Raw genomic sequence first — 13,443 nt, 5'->3', positions numbered from 1 at the left:
CATGAAAGAAGAAATGGTAGTTCCTGCTGTAACCCCCCTTTGAATACATGAATATATTGCTTTATGCAGGAGAAGATACTGTTCTTTGAATTTGTAAAAACTGTATGATGAGTACATATTTACATGTGTTTTTTTCTTGGCAGTTAGCTTTTCTGTGGCTTTTTTTCTTCCTTACTTTCTTCAAATATCTGGTATGTAGAATTCTGAGTATGAACCAGTCTGACACCTGTCACTCACAAGCTACTTGGCATGTGCAGAAAACATAGGCATATTATTTAACATAAAACAAAAACTTTAAGTCATAATAGGAAAAAACGTTAATTTTTATTTATAATATCTATGGTTGTATTGTTAGGAATGTCCCTGTTCCGTGAAATAAATAAATTCTAGGAAAGAAAAGTTAAGAAGTTCCCAGAGTACATGTTTTTCATTTATCAGTATGTCAGGGGAATACCAATAACCACTGGAAGTGTCTCATTCTGTAACAAGGCTGGAGCCATTGTGGGTTAACATAATTTATGACGAAACCTTCAGGAGAGTGAGATTATCTGGCAGAGTGATGCAACAGTGAGCTGAGGTCACTTGAGTTTGAGCTGTAGCACTTTCATTATTATGGAGATTTAGGAGAGACTTGCTTTGTATTTCAGAGAGTGGTAGTGTATGTTCTGGAGTGGGGGATGGTTGTAGAGATTAATTTTTCAGAGAGGTTATACAACTTTTTTCAGCCTTTCAATTATTTGGAATATTGTTCTTACCCAGCTTGGGAAGCAAGCCTCCAATCTGCAGTCTTCCTGTATCTCACAGGACAAGGAGGAAAAATAAGAGTTATTTGGGACAGGGAGAGAAAAACGGAAGGGGAACTACTGGTATTATGTATTCACAGTGTGATACATGCAGTGTGGTACTGAGAGGAAACATTAGGCAATGCCCAGATCTGCTTCTCATTGTAAAATTAATCTGTCCTCTTATCTGTGTGTGTGATTCTCCCTTAAGACTTTATTTCTCTCACTATTTTAGTGCAAGTCTATTGCAGACCTCTCATTTTGTTTAGAGGCTATTCCAACTGAGTCACAGTGTCATCTAGGGCTCTGCGCTGCTTCTTGTGCTGGATAATTGTCATATTTCTCCCAGGAAGGACCAAATGTCTTTTGGACATGGAGAAAAGCATTTCCAAATCCCTCTTAATGATGATTACCTGTCATCCACCAGTATGACATACAGTTTTTTCGATGTGCTCCTCAGCAGTGAAGTGAGAAAGAATTTGCCTGTAGCGGTTCACACTTGGCTTGTCAGAAAGATTTGACTAGGAGGTAATTTCCTTCACCTTAGGTTTGGAATGTGAATTTTTTGATTAGCAATAATTCTACCCTTAAAGAAAATATCCCAGTAGGCATATTAATTTGAATTTGCTTATAATTATAATTGGTCTAGTTAACTAGTTTGATTACAACTTTGTAATGAAACAGGTAACATTTTCTGTTTCATTTCATACAATTGCTGAGATTGGAAAAGACTTTCAAGATCATCATCCAACCTCAACCTAACCATCTAGTAACCCACTACTCTAGCAACCCATTGCTGAGCAGACTTTCCTTATTCTTATCACTTCATTTTAAACTTCGCTTTCTACTAGAAATGTATTTATTTTTTTACTTAAGATGTTTTAAAAATAAATTCTGATTATCTTCAAGTAATGTGATATAGGTATGTTGCTACTGTCACTGCTGAGTAACCTTCATTTCTTATTTCAGTTGTCTATTTTATTCTATTATTTAGAAATCCTGTTCACTTCTGAATGAGACAACACCTTTTCTTCTTATTTATATTCCATTTCTGTCTCTCTGGAGCTTCACTTCTGACTTTCACTTTCCTCTTCCATGATAGCAGTGCATTGGGGTGAAGTATGTAAGTTTTCCACCAGTAACCATCAAATCCCTATCCTGATCAGTATGTAGCAGTGAAAACTTGGATTTCATGTCAATATTTCCTTACTTTTCCAGTTGTGGCTTGCAAGCTTTCCTCTTACTGCTAGAGAGAGATATTGTACTAATCTGCTATTTCGACTGCATAAACCAAGGAAGCAAAATGATGCCATAATCCACTTTGAATCTGAACAGTCCTTGTTAGTTCAGTTTCGGTTTTTAGTCACCTCATAATATTTATCTTCATAATCTTTGCCTCAGAACTGCTTCTACAGTCATGAATAGGCCCTCTGAATCTGCAATACAGCCTTGAAATCTTATTTATCTACAGTTGAAAACATTGCTTTACAGAAAAACTTTCATTTGCATGCTGGAATCGGGCTGGGAGACAGGGTTTTTTGTGTTTGTTTTTATTTCCACAAATGACTCAGCATCATACTCAGAGCTTGCGAACTGTTTCACATTATTCAAATCTCTCTTCAGCGCTGAGGTGCACAAAGCCCACAGCTATAACCCACATAATTTCAGTCTCTGAATGTGTAAAGGTCTGTAGTTAGTTGGTTTGAAATGATTTTCCTAATTAGGACTGTAGTTTCTCATCAGATCTTCTGACCAGACACGAGATGATAGTAGCAATTATCTTGATTAAAGTGCAGCTTTTTCTTTTTCCCAGGCATCTTTCCTCCAAATGAATCTGGAATTAAATTCTGTTTGGATTATATGTGTGTTGGTTCAATTCCTATAATAACCCAAGTTTTGTGATCTGTCTGGAGAGAGACCTGAGTACTTAGCTAAAATCACTGCTTAGTTCTTCATTTCTCTACATGAAATGAAAATGAAGATGTACAAATGCAGCTAAATAATAAAGTCCTGGATTTCCCTTTCTTACATGCAGGGCTTCTTCATTATTATTATTTTTTACTCCCAATCAAGTCTCCAGAATCCATTACTGTTACGCTTTTTGCCACAGGGGATTTCACTGCTTATCACTTTGCCTTCTGCACATAATACACTTTTTTGATGTATTCAGACAATACAACAAAGACAGAAGATGAGAATTTGTAGCAGAAGTTATCTATCTCTTACAATAAGTTTTATTAATTTGAGGGAATTGAGGGAGTTTTTTTGTCAGCTATTCGTTCCCTGTGAATCATTTGATGCTGTATTAATATTACTGCATTATCATCCTCGAATTTTAGTCATCGTATTTAGACTTTCATATTTCTTTTCATAGCATATTCTATTCTTTACTCACTTGGAAATAGAATTCTTAGTTTTTTATTCTTTCAGTTCTTTTACAGCAAGAATATATTGCTGAAAATAAAGTACATCTGTATGTTTAAAAGCCTGCAGGATAAAAATCTTGTGAGCATAGTCAGATTTTATCTTCCAGTATTTAACAAGCTATTTTTCATATTGATAGATGAGAACTTTACAGTCCATATAATATCCCATGGGGTACTTTTTCTGACTGGAGCAATGTTAGAATGATGTTCTTAAATCCATTTCCTGGCTTTAAAACAAACTGTACAGTATTGATGCAAAAACACTTGGTGTTCAGTAAGCTTGATGTTCAGAGCTGTATCAGAATTGCATGTTCAGAATTAAATCTACCTTGTCAGTAGATATAATTTAATAAAAGAAAATTCTGGTCATTATGGACAAACTGATTTCATGCATTAGGAATAAAACATTCTGAAAGATCTAGTGAGAAATATATTCTCTTATCCTTTGTTAGAGCAATGAGTAACATTTTAAGATGTTAAACTGCACCAATCCCTACAAATGATGATCAATGAGACTAATGCAATTGCTGCCCTTACAGTGAGGGACATGAATATTACTAGATCTCAAATGGCACATGAATAAACACATGAATAAACGTTCATTTATTTTAATAATTTTAATAATTTTTAATAATTTTAATAATAAAATTCATTTTATTTTAATTCACGCTGGGAAATGGAAAGCACCCTCACCTTCCTCCCTACTTATTTTTTTTTGCAAATGGCTGCTTCCCTTGCTGGAGGCTTGTGGGAGGAATGATCATTTCAAGGATAGTAGTCATTATGGAAACAAGGTTAATTTTCCAGTATAATCAAAATGAAAGATGTGACCTTCCCCTCCCTTCCCTTCCATTTCTTGACTGCAAGTAAAATTGACCATATAGTAGAAGATAAAAATCAAAAAGGAAGTTGAAATAGCTCTGATGCTGAAGATCCAATCTTCATGTGTCATAATATCTTCATGCCTTGCAGAGAGTAGAAGTCATTTAAAAGCTTATTTTTATTAAATCCAAGGAAGTGACAATATTACTTAGAGATGTTAATTCCATTGTTAAGAACAGGATATGGGCAGTAGCCACTTGATTATTCCTTTCTGTTTTTCTGTCTACTTTGAATAGATCAGAGATGATTAAACACTTTTTGTCACTTAGGCCAAATACAGTTGTTACAAGTCACAGCTGTGAGGCACTGCTGTCCCAGGACTATTGCTTTCTAGTTCTGACATAGGTTGCCTGCAGCTACTAATCTTCCCACAAGCTCCTTGTGGTTTTAAATCTAGCAGTCCCCTATGGCATAAAACAATCTGTCATCTCAGTTTTGTCCCAAGTCCATTCCCTGTAGCTAGCCCTCGCAACTCTTGGCAAAAGGAAGAGGGAAACAAAAGCAGGTAATTCAAGCTTTAGAAAGCTAGAAGAAATCTGCAAGGGATTTCTAGTTTGTGTTCCACTAATATCTCATAGGACTGCATCCTCACCACTTATTTGAACAAGCTGCATCATGAATTGAAAATGAAAACTCCATTTTAGCCAAAGGGGTCTGAGGCACAAAATTGTTCAGGCAATTCCATCACAGTGATTAACAGAAAGGGAAGAGATACCTGGGGATGATTTGCTCTGCTGTCATGTTTGGCCACCTTAACTTTCATACTTCAAATGACTCAGTTCTATATAGGTGAATGTCACTTGAAAAGCGGGTTTGTAGGAAAAAGCTGAAGATGTTCAAACCAAATATACCTCTCATAAAACAGTTATCTTATAGAGACTGGAGAAGGAAAAGGTAGTACAATAGAGTACCAAAGCAGAAAGTAGAGCTCTGTATATTTCACAGGTTGTAAAAATCTATTTAGAAATAGGCTTCCAGAATAGGCATGTAGTTACGACTCACATGCAAATAACTTGCCAGTTATAGCCGTGGGAAAATTGGAACCAGGATTTGGGGGTATTGTGATGTGCATCACTCATGGAGTGCAACTCTAGCTCATTTAAATCTGTGGTCACAGCTCAGGCCGTGAATCTAGAGTGATTTATCACAGTTGTTCCTGCGTTCAGAGCTAACTCACCTCAACTCATAGCGAATCTGAGACGTACTCCAGGCTGAGTGAGTGAAATGGGGTTGGTGTACATTGGCCACACAGGTTGTCAAGCCTGCATTTTAGTGGCCCTAAGCAGTTAGTTGCTTGTGTGCTCTTCTTAGGTACTAAAGATGCTTACATGTACTGTACAAGAAAAAGCACCAGATTGGATAAATTACTTTTACAAGACCTTTTATTTTGTTATCAAAATGCTAGTAATTGGAGTGGGACAAACAAGTTTTCAGTTTGTGGTGTAGTGCACCATTAAATTCTTTTATTATCTTTTATAAAATTTAGGCTAAATTTTAATGAATTAAAACTAACTATCCTAACAGCTGTCATGTAGTGGTGTGATGTACCTAAGCTTTTAGTATTTTTAATTATTTTTATCAAAGAGGAAAGTAAGTGCGTACCAAATCCAAGACTTTTCATTGATTTCATGAAGCTTAGAGGGAAACTGTGGCACTATTCACAGTTTTCTAGAAATTACATGTAAGTATTTTTTTTTTTTTTTACGTGAAGGCTTCTGTGATAGTAGATAACTAGGCAACGGAGCCTAAGCAAGTGAAAACAAACACTGAAGCTAAGGCAGAGAGAAGTACCACCTGATGTTAAGGAAGAAGTTCATGCATGTGTATGCGTTCGTGTATGTTTTTCCCATATGAGGGAAGGCTAAGAGATGCTGGGTTTCATCAGTCTGGAGAAGAAAAGGCGAGAGAGGATCTCAACTGTTTATAAATTTCTAACATGTGGGAGCCTAGATAGTAGGTGTGCACTCTTTTTTGGTGGTGTGCAGCAATAGAAGAAGGGACAATGGGCAGAAACTAGAAGGCAAGAAGCTCCATTCTAACTCAGGGAAGAAATTCTTTACTGTCAAAGTGATGGAGCACTGGAACAGACTGCCCGGAGAGCTTGTGGCATCTCCTTCTTTAGAGATATTGAAGACATACTGCTATGCAACCTACAATTGGCTTCCCAATAGTAGGTTTCCACCTCTGGGCCCCTACCAACCCCTATAATTCTGTGAATCTGTGAAAAATATATGTAAATGCTGTGTTAATATATATAAACTACTGACAGCATTCTAATAAATTGATTGGAGGTTTAGTACTCTAGCAGTTTCATTAGAATCGAGAGAATCTCCTCATTATCCTGCAATTTGAGCTCTAAATGTACCTATTTAGTACAGTTATTTTTAACAAGGGATATAATGCCCTTGGCAAAGTCCTAGGGAGGATGCAAATTTGTGTAAGGGTCAGCATGTTTTATAGTTTCTGTCATGTTAGCCATATAAATATTTTAGTATATTTTATACAAATATAATCTCTCGATTCTTCCCCTTGAGCAAATACTAATTAGGAGCAATGAACAAAAAAAAGCAGTATATCTTATTCTCTGTGGTTTGCCATAAGACTTTATTTCATATTTGTTGAAAAATAGCCCCATGGTATTCTCTCCAAAGAATCCAGTGCCAAGAGGCATCTAGTTGTATTTAGTAATCTTCAGCATCAGTTGTTTTGCCTCTTGGGCTCCAAGATTGATATTCCTCATCTTGGGGTATCTTTACAGCTTTCTCTCCTGATCCATTGCATGGAAGTGGCCAGTATCAGTGTGAGTAGTAGCAGAAATGTGAGTGCAGTTAGAGATTTTTGGGACTTTGAGGCTGTCAGCTTAATGAGTAAAGAGAGTGGAGGCAGTTCTGAAATATAGTACTACTGGGAACCAGTCGCCAAAGAGGCAGTCCAAACTTTTAGGTAACTTTCTTGTTTATGGAGAAATTCCCTGCAAGAGAGAGAATGTATCTACCCGCTAAGTATACAACTCAAAGTAGTTTTGAACATATTTTAGACTTCTGTTACAGATTTCACAAACTGTGTGAGAACCATCTGCTTCAAAACCTTGGAATTCAGATACTTTCTAGGATAAAAAAAATCTCCGTAAAACGTAAGCCAGTGCTGCTGCTTACACCAGTGCTGTTACTGTGGTGAAATTTCAGTCTTTTCCTACTTCTTGTAATAACCTGCTGCTTATGTCTTTGTACAGTAATCACTGCTGGGAAGTACTGATCATTCATTGCACATTCCAGACACTGCTGAAACCAATAATGATGATATCTAGGTGATATGCATCCTTTTTTCTCAGCAAAACCTAAGAGTTCTGAAAGTCTCAGAAAGCAGTGAGTGGGTCTCTGCCTGATACCTTCAAACCTAGTGAACAGCAAGGTCGTTCTTCCTTTCCTTCGTTTGCTTGAAGAGGGAAATGTGAATTCTCAGTACTTGTAAGCAGATCAGCAACATCATCAAGTTAATAACATGTACACATATTTATCATGTGTATATATATGAACCTTTCAGTTATATGGAACAATGGTTTCTGTGAGGATGGTTGTTCCTCTTCTCATAGAATTGTTAAGGTTGGAAAAGAAATCATCTTAAATCATCCACTCCAACCTTCAGCACCACCATACCAATTACTGCCACATCTCTACATTTCTTGAACACCTCCAGGAACAGTGACTGTACCCATTCCAGGGCAGTCTGTGTATTAACATTCTTTCTGAGAAGAAATTTTTCCTAATATCCAACTTCTGGGACCTCCTTCAGCCTTATTTTTTTTCATGTTGTCTTTGTGACTGGACCACAGAGTCAACCCCATACAAAGGCAGGTTTTTCTCCAGAAACCTGGCTGGTGGGATGCTTTGACATGCTGTGCTGCTCCTGCAGGGCCAGCTGCCTGGTGAGCAGAAGGGCAAGCTGGGCAGCAGGTAGTGTGCATCATGTCACCCTTGTTACCTGGGCCCAGCTTTGAGCAGCAGTCTGATAAACGTGCCATCGCCTCCTCCCAAGTTACACAGATGCACGTGTCTATGTGCACCAACCTCCCCTGCCCAAATTAAGTTGCTCCACTTCTAAATATTCTAAAAATTCTTGTCTTCAATTCTTGCTGATGTTCAGTAGGCCAACTTTCTTCCCATTATTTTTTTTTCCCCATGTGAATGTTGATGAGAATGGTGTGTCCTTTCCTCTGACTGTGCTAAAGGCTGGCAACCTTTGTAGCGTGCCTCAAGTAATGGAGCTGAAATCTTGGGCAAGTACTTCCTTGTTATGATATGAAAACTAATAATAGCAGAATCAAGTGTATTTTTTGATCTGAGGCTGGAGATGAGACATTCTGCAACTCATTTTCTGCTGTGTTGGTTTTCTGTTCAAGCTGCTGACCTTGAAGCAAGCTTTCTTTACTTCATTGATGCACACCATCCAGTCACAGTTATGAAGTGAAGAGAAATGGATGTATATTTGGCATTTGCACTGACTGTTCTTTCATCTCATCAGTCTTTTTATCTTTTAAACATACATTCCAAGCTATTAAATGTTAGATATAATAAAACAAAATAATGGCTAATAACCCATCTAGCTTGCCTGCAATACAGAGGTATAATAGCTTGTCTGACATTTTTTAGAGCCAATATTTACCTTTATCACTGGCAAGTGCCTCCTGAGGCTCATTATTCATGTAATTCCCATTAAGAGGCAGTAGTAAAACAGCCTATTGTCTTACAGCTCTTGTTGTTAAGTACACTATGTTTAGTAATAAATATGCCAGATTGTGCCACACCAGATTATTATTATTTTTTTTTAAATCTCTGCATTTATAAGTGAATCATATTCATTTATAGACTTCTTTCCATTTACTTCTTAGACTAGCCAGATAAAAGTGCTTTTCTTCAGGTGGGCTTCTTCTTGAATGTATGACCATATACTTATAGCCTTTGGTTCAAAAGGTATGAAAAACAAAAGTAGTCTTACCTTTTAAGTTTTGCTTTGCACTGAACCACGGCTTATATTTAGAGGAAAATGAAAAAGTATTGAAATATAAATAACATCAGTTCTAGAACAATATGAAAGGTGTACTTCAAATATCTGAGTTACCTGTTATATAACCTGTTCTGTTATATATGCTTTCACTCTTAAGGCCTGAGGTAATTAACTTGTGACTCTAATTTTTCTTCTGTGTGTCAGTTCTGTGACAATCCTTAATATAAACATCAAGTTCTAAAAAAGCTCTGATAGTGGCATGAATAAAATGAGGGAGTTTTCCTCTTTCAATCACGTGAAATCTGTATTTGCATGGCATGCTGGGTAAGAGTAGATCTTTAGTCCTACGCCTTGGCAGAACAGAAGAAAACTGTAAGCTGCACTTGCTGCAGAGCCCAATACTCTTTGTTTTCTCTTTTTTCTTTGGTAGCGTTAGAATACTTAAAATTTGTTTGTTCTATGGCTAAAAATACCTGGTAAGGTTTTCAAATGCACCCAATGCTGGTTTTATTCTGCTCTTATCCACTTGAAAAGTTTTTTGTTGTATTTTATTAATGCATTTTTTAGGAGACCAGTGTCTAGGAGGATTTGTGGGGAGGGGAAGAAACTGTTGACAATCACTATTGAAGCTATAATATCTGAAACTGAATTTGTGGATTACCAGATCTTTTTGTTATTCATAATGATCTTTCTTTTCTTTCTCAGTTTGTTTTATTCGCTTACTCAATTTTAAATCTCTTTCCTTGAGAGCTTTAAGGAAAATATCCTTCCATTCACAAACTAAATGATTGGAAGTGGACATTCCCAGCCCAACCTCTGTTAGAAAAGAAGTTAGAGGTATTTACAAATGAATCTCTCTATTAAGGTTCAGTAACTGCGTGACAAGAAAAGGACTCCTCTGCATTCTTAAGTGCTAGTAATCTCCTGGCTGAAACACAAAGCTTACTGTGGAACTGCCAGAAATACTCTCCTTTTCTAGGGATCTGTAATCTGGCATTTACATATGGGTGTAAGAGAAGTACACTCCAATGCTGAGAGTTCTGGCTGTGCAGTTACCTAAATATTATCAAGTCCTGAGAGTTTTACATTAATCTGCATGTTATTTTATTGTATCTGTGAGGCTTAGCTGAGCTTTATTTGTAGTTAAAACTTATTTCACGTTGCTGTCTTAGAACTGTTTGATTTAAGATCCCACACTGCTATTTCCTGAGCTGTGCACCATTACTTTTTGGAACTGAACCTCAAGCATCTCCGTGCTTGCCTTAGCCCCTCGCTCAGACAGGGATGAAAAGAAGTTCAATTTCTTGAGTGGCTTGGGGCTTTTTTTTTTTTTTTTTTTTTTTGTGTGTGTGTGTGTTTTGCTGTTGTTTTCCTTTCTCTTTTAAGAAAGACAACATCAAAGAAAAAACCAAAACAAAATAGAACAAACAAACAAAAAAAACCCAAACAAACAAACAAAAGAAGCCTGTTGAAAAGGCCCACTGAAACTACTGAAATTGCACTATTTTCATACGAAGAGTAGAAAGCTTCTTATTTGATTACACTTTCTTCAAAGATGTTATTGTTCTTACTTAAATTCATGGCCTTCCAGCAGGTCCTGACAATTGGCAGATATTTATTTATACCATGATCTCTGATGGCTTATTCTCTTATTCAGAAGGTGCACTGATTTTAGTCAAGATTCATTTTAAATGAACTTTTCTGTTTTTGTAAGCTAGTTTAATTTAAGAGGAAAATAAGGATATTTGTGTTGTAGCTTCACTGAGTTTTCTTTATGGTTGACCATAAATATGGTTGTTTTTTTTTTTTTTTCAATTGGAATTTTTCATATTCTTGTCAAAAATTTATTATATGATTGAGTATTACTGTAATGGAGAGCAATCTTAGAAGCCTATAAATCACTTATTTAAAAGTGTTGTTCTACTGCTGCTGGAAGTAATAGAATAGGAGCTTTGTGCATTTTGCTGTTAGTAGGTATTGTTTGAGTTGAGACTCTAGCAGGTAGGGTTTTTTTTTTTTTCCTCTGTGAGGCACTCCAGTCATGTCAGTGGATGATGAATACTTATAAAGTGATCATGTAGCAAAGGTGATACGTTCTGAGCGGCCGTTAGCAAACTCTTTCTAGACAAATTCATTACCTTAGTCTTAGTTCACGTCTTGAGTTTGTGTAATTTGAGGTTAAGCTATACTTTGTATATGAAAGCACTTGGAAAGATATTCATCAGATCTCTTTGTAGGCAAATGCCCTTGTTCTCACAGGAGTTGACCAAATGTGTCCTTTTTCCCTTGACAGCACACTGAACAAATCATTCCTATTTGCTAGTTTGGTCTGCAGGTTTTTGAGAGAAAATGTCTCTAGTCTTTGGGTGAAATTCATGTAACAGACAGCTGTACTGCAAGCACAGAATCTGCTTGCTGCATCTTCAGATGCCCTAGAGCTGTGTAATCAGACGACTTCAGCAGCCACGTTGTCATCCTGCCTGTTTGGATGCGGCTGTAACCAGAGTGAGCAAGCCTATAGAAACTTGGCATTGGGAGGCTTTTGCCTCTCTTATTGTATTTGGCGTGATTTGTAATCAGATGTAACCCGACAGCTACAGCTTGACGAGCTGACAATGTACTTCACTTGCAAAATTTATGTGCTAAGAATGAAAACTCATTTTATTTAAGCTGTGTTGTTTTTATGCACAGGAGGACCTTTTTGTTGTTTTTGTTTTGTTTTTCCCTGTGGATCTGCTAGTAAAAGTCTGAGGAGATCTTGAGGTTTTTATAAGTGTGACTGCTATTTTTCAAGCCTCTAAGAAAGTCAGACTTCCCCCAGTCACGCTAATTTATTTGGACATTCAGATACAAAGCACAAGCTGAAAGAAGTTCTCTTATTATTTGCTCCCTGAAGCATGCGTGCCCCATTTTCTGGCCATTAGGGTGTTTCATAAGCTCTTATTGTTTACCATATTGGTAGAAAATAGAAGGAGATTAAAGAAAAAAACGGGGGGGGGGGGGGGGGGGAGTGAAAGATCCCATCGGAAAGTCAAAGATTTTCTTTTCCTTTGTTGAACTTTTGAATAAGTGCATGCACACCTAATACACCCATTTCTGCTACTAAGATTGCATGAAATCTGATTGCCTTTAACAACTTTGAATGCTTGGACTGCTGAACCAAAGGGTTACCTCTTTGCTGGAGGATGCTTCTGTTGTACATTCTTAAAGTGAAGCACTTATTTGCTCAGCCTGTCTTACTCAGCATGATGTAACATCATGCTGTTAAATGTAGTTGTCTGAATTACCACTTGTGATTCTGATACTGTGATCAGCCCCAGGAAGATCAAGCCAGCAGAATGCTTGTCTAAAGAAGTCTTTCTATAGCCTATGGTTAGGTAATACTGCCCTTCACATACAGGAATCCTTCATCATCTTCATTTCCCCAAGAGCTGGCTTCTGACACAGCATTTTGTATTCTACTATTTACAGAAAGTGTGAGGCACTATCAGTTTTCACATCAAACTGTTCCCTTGCATTCTTGCAGTACCATCAAGGGATGATCCCAGAAGAACTGGAGGATTTTCTCCTCCTTATGTAGTATCACAGAGCACCTCCATTTCAGGATGTCATGCTGGATTGCCTGCTGACTGAACCTCCCCTCTGACAGGGCTCTTCACTCTGTGAGGCTGAAAGGTGCTACGTGCTCTTTACTCAGTCAATTCCTGTTGCATCTAGTCATTTTCACTCATTTTACATAAGTAAAATTCTACCCAAGAATGTTAGAGCAGTGTCAAAGGAGATGTGAGAGTCCTCATATATACTCTCTATCTAGCATATGAATGTAGGAGGTGGGTGTTTAGTGTCACTTGCCATTTCCCTGCTTCTCCAGAAAATCCTGTGTGGGTTTCCATAGGGATTCAAAGTCCATGTAGTTATCAGTAGGAGGCAAGAAACAAGTATTTGGACTGCACTGTTCTTCAAAGTAGAGAAAAGCAGAATAAGGTAACAGAATTTGTGCCTGTGTTAATACAAGCTTTCTTTCCGTTGTGGTGATTTTTTTTTCTGTGGAAGTCACTACTTAAGATCACTCTAAATATAACTGTGTACACACTTGAACTTATGAGAACCTTTTCTGCATTGGATCCTTCAGAACTACATCTGCCACTCATTGTTTCTCTTCCTCTGTCTAAAAGCATGAGCCTTGCTGCCAGGAACTTTCCCAAGAAAATTGGAGGGTTGAATACACTGGAATGGCTTTCCCTCTGTGTTCTGCATTGAATTAATATTTTCTAGCTATGCGTACGTTTGTTTAAATGCTATTCCCAGAACTCATTAAATAAGTGAAATAGTATTATTTTTATATAATT

This window comes from Tympanuchus pallidicinctus, unplaced genomic scaffold, assembly GCF_026119805.1.
Source record: "Tympanuchus pallidicinctus isolate F22 unplaced genomic scaffold, pur_lepc_1.0 scaffold21, whole genome shotgun sequence".
Lineage (NCBI taxonomy): Eukaryota > Metazoa > Chordata > Aves > Galliformes > Phasianidae > Tympanuchus > Tympanuchus pallidicinctus.
The sequence above is the reverse complement of the archived record's forward strand: the minus strand, read 5'-3'. Positions refer to the sequence as shown.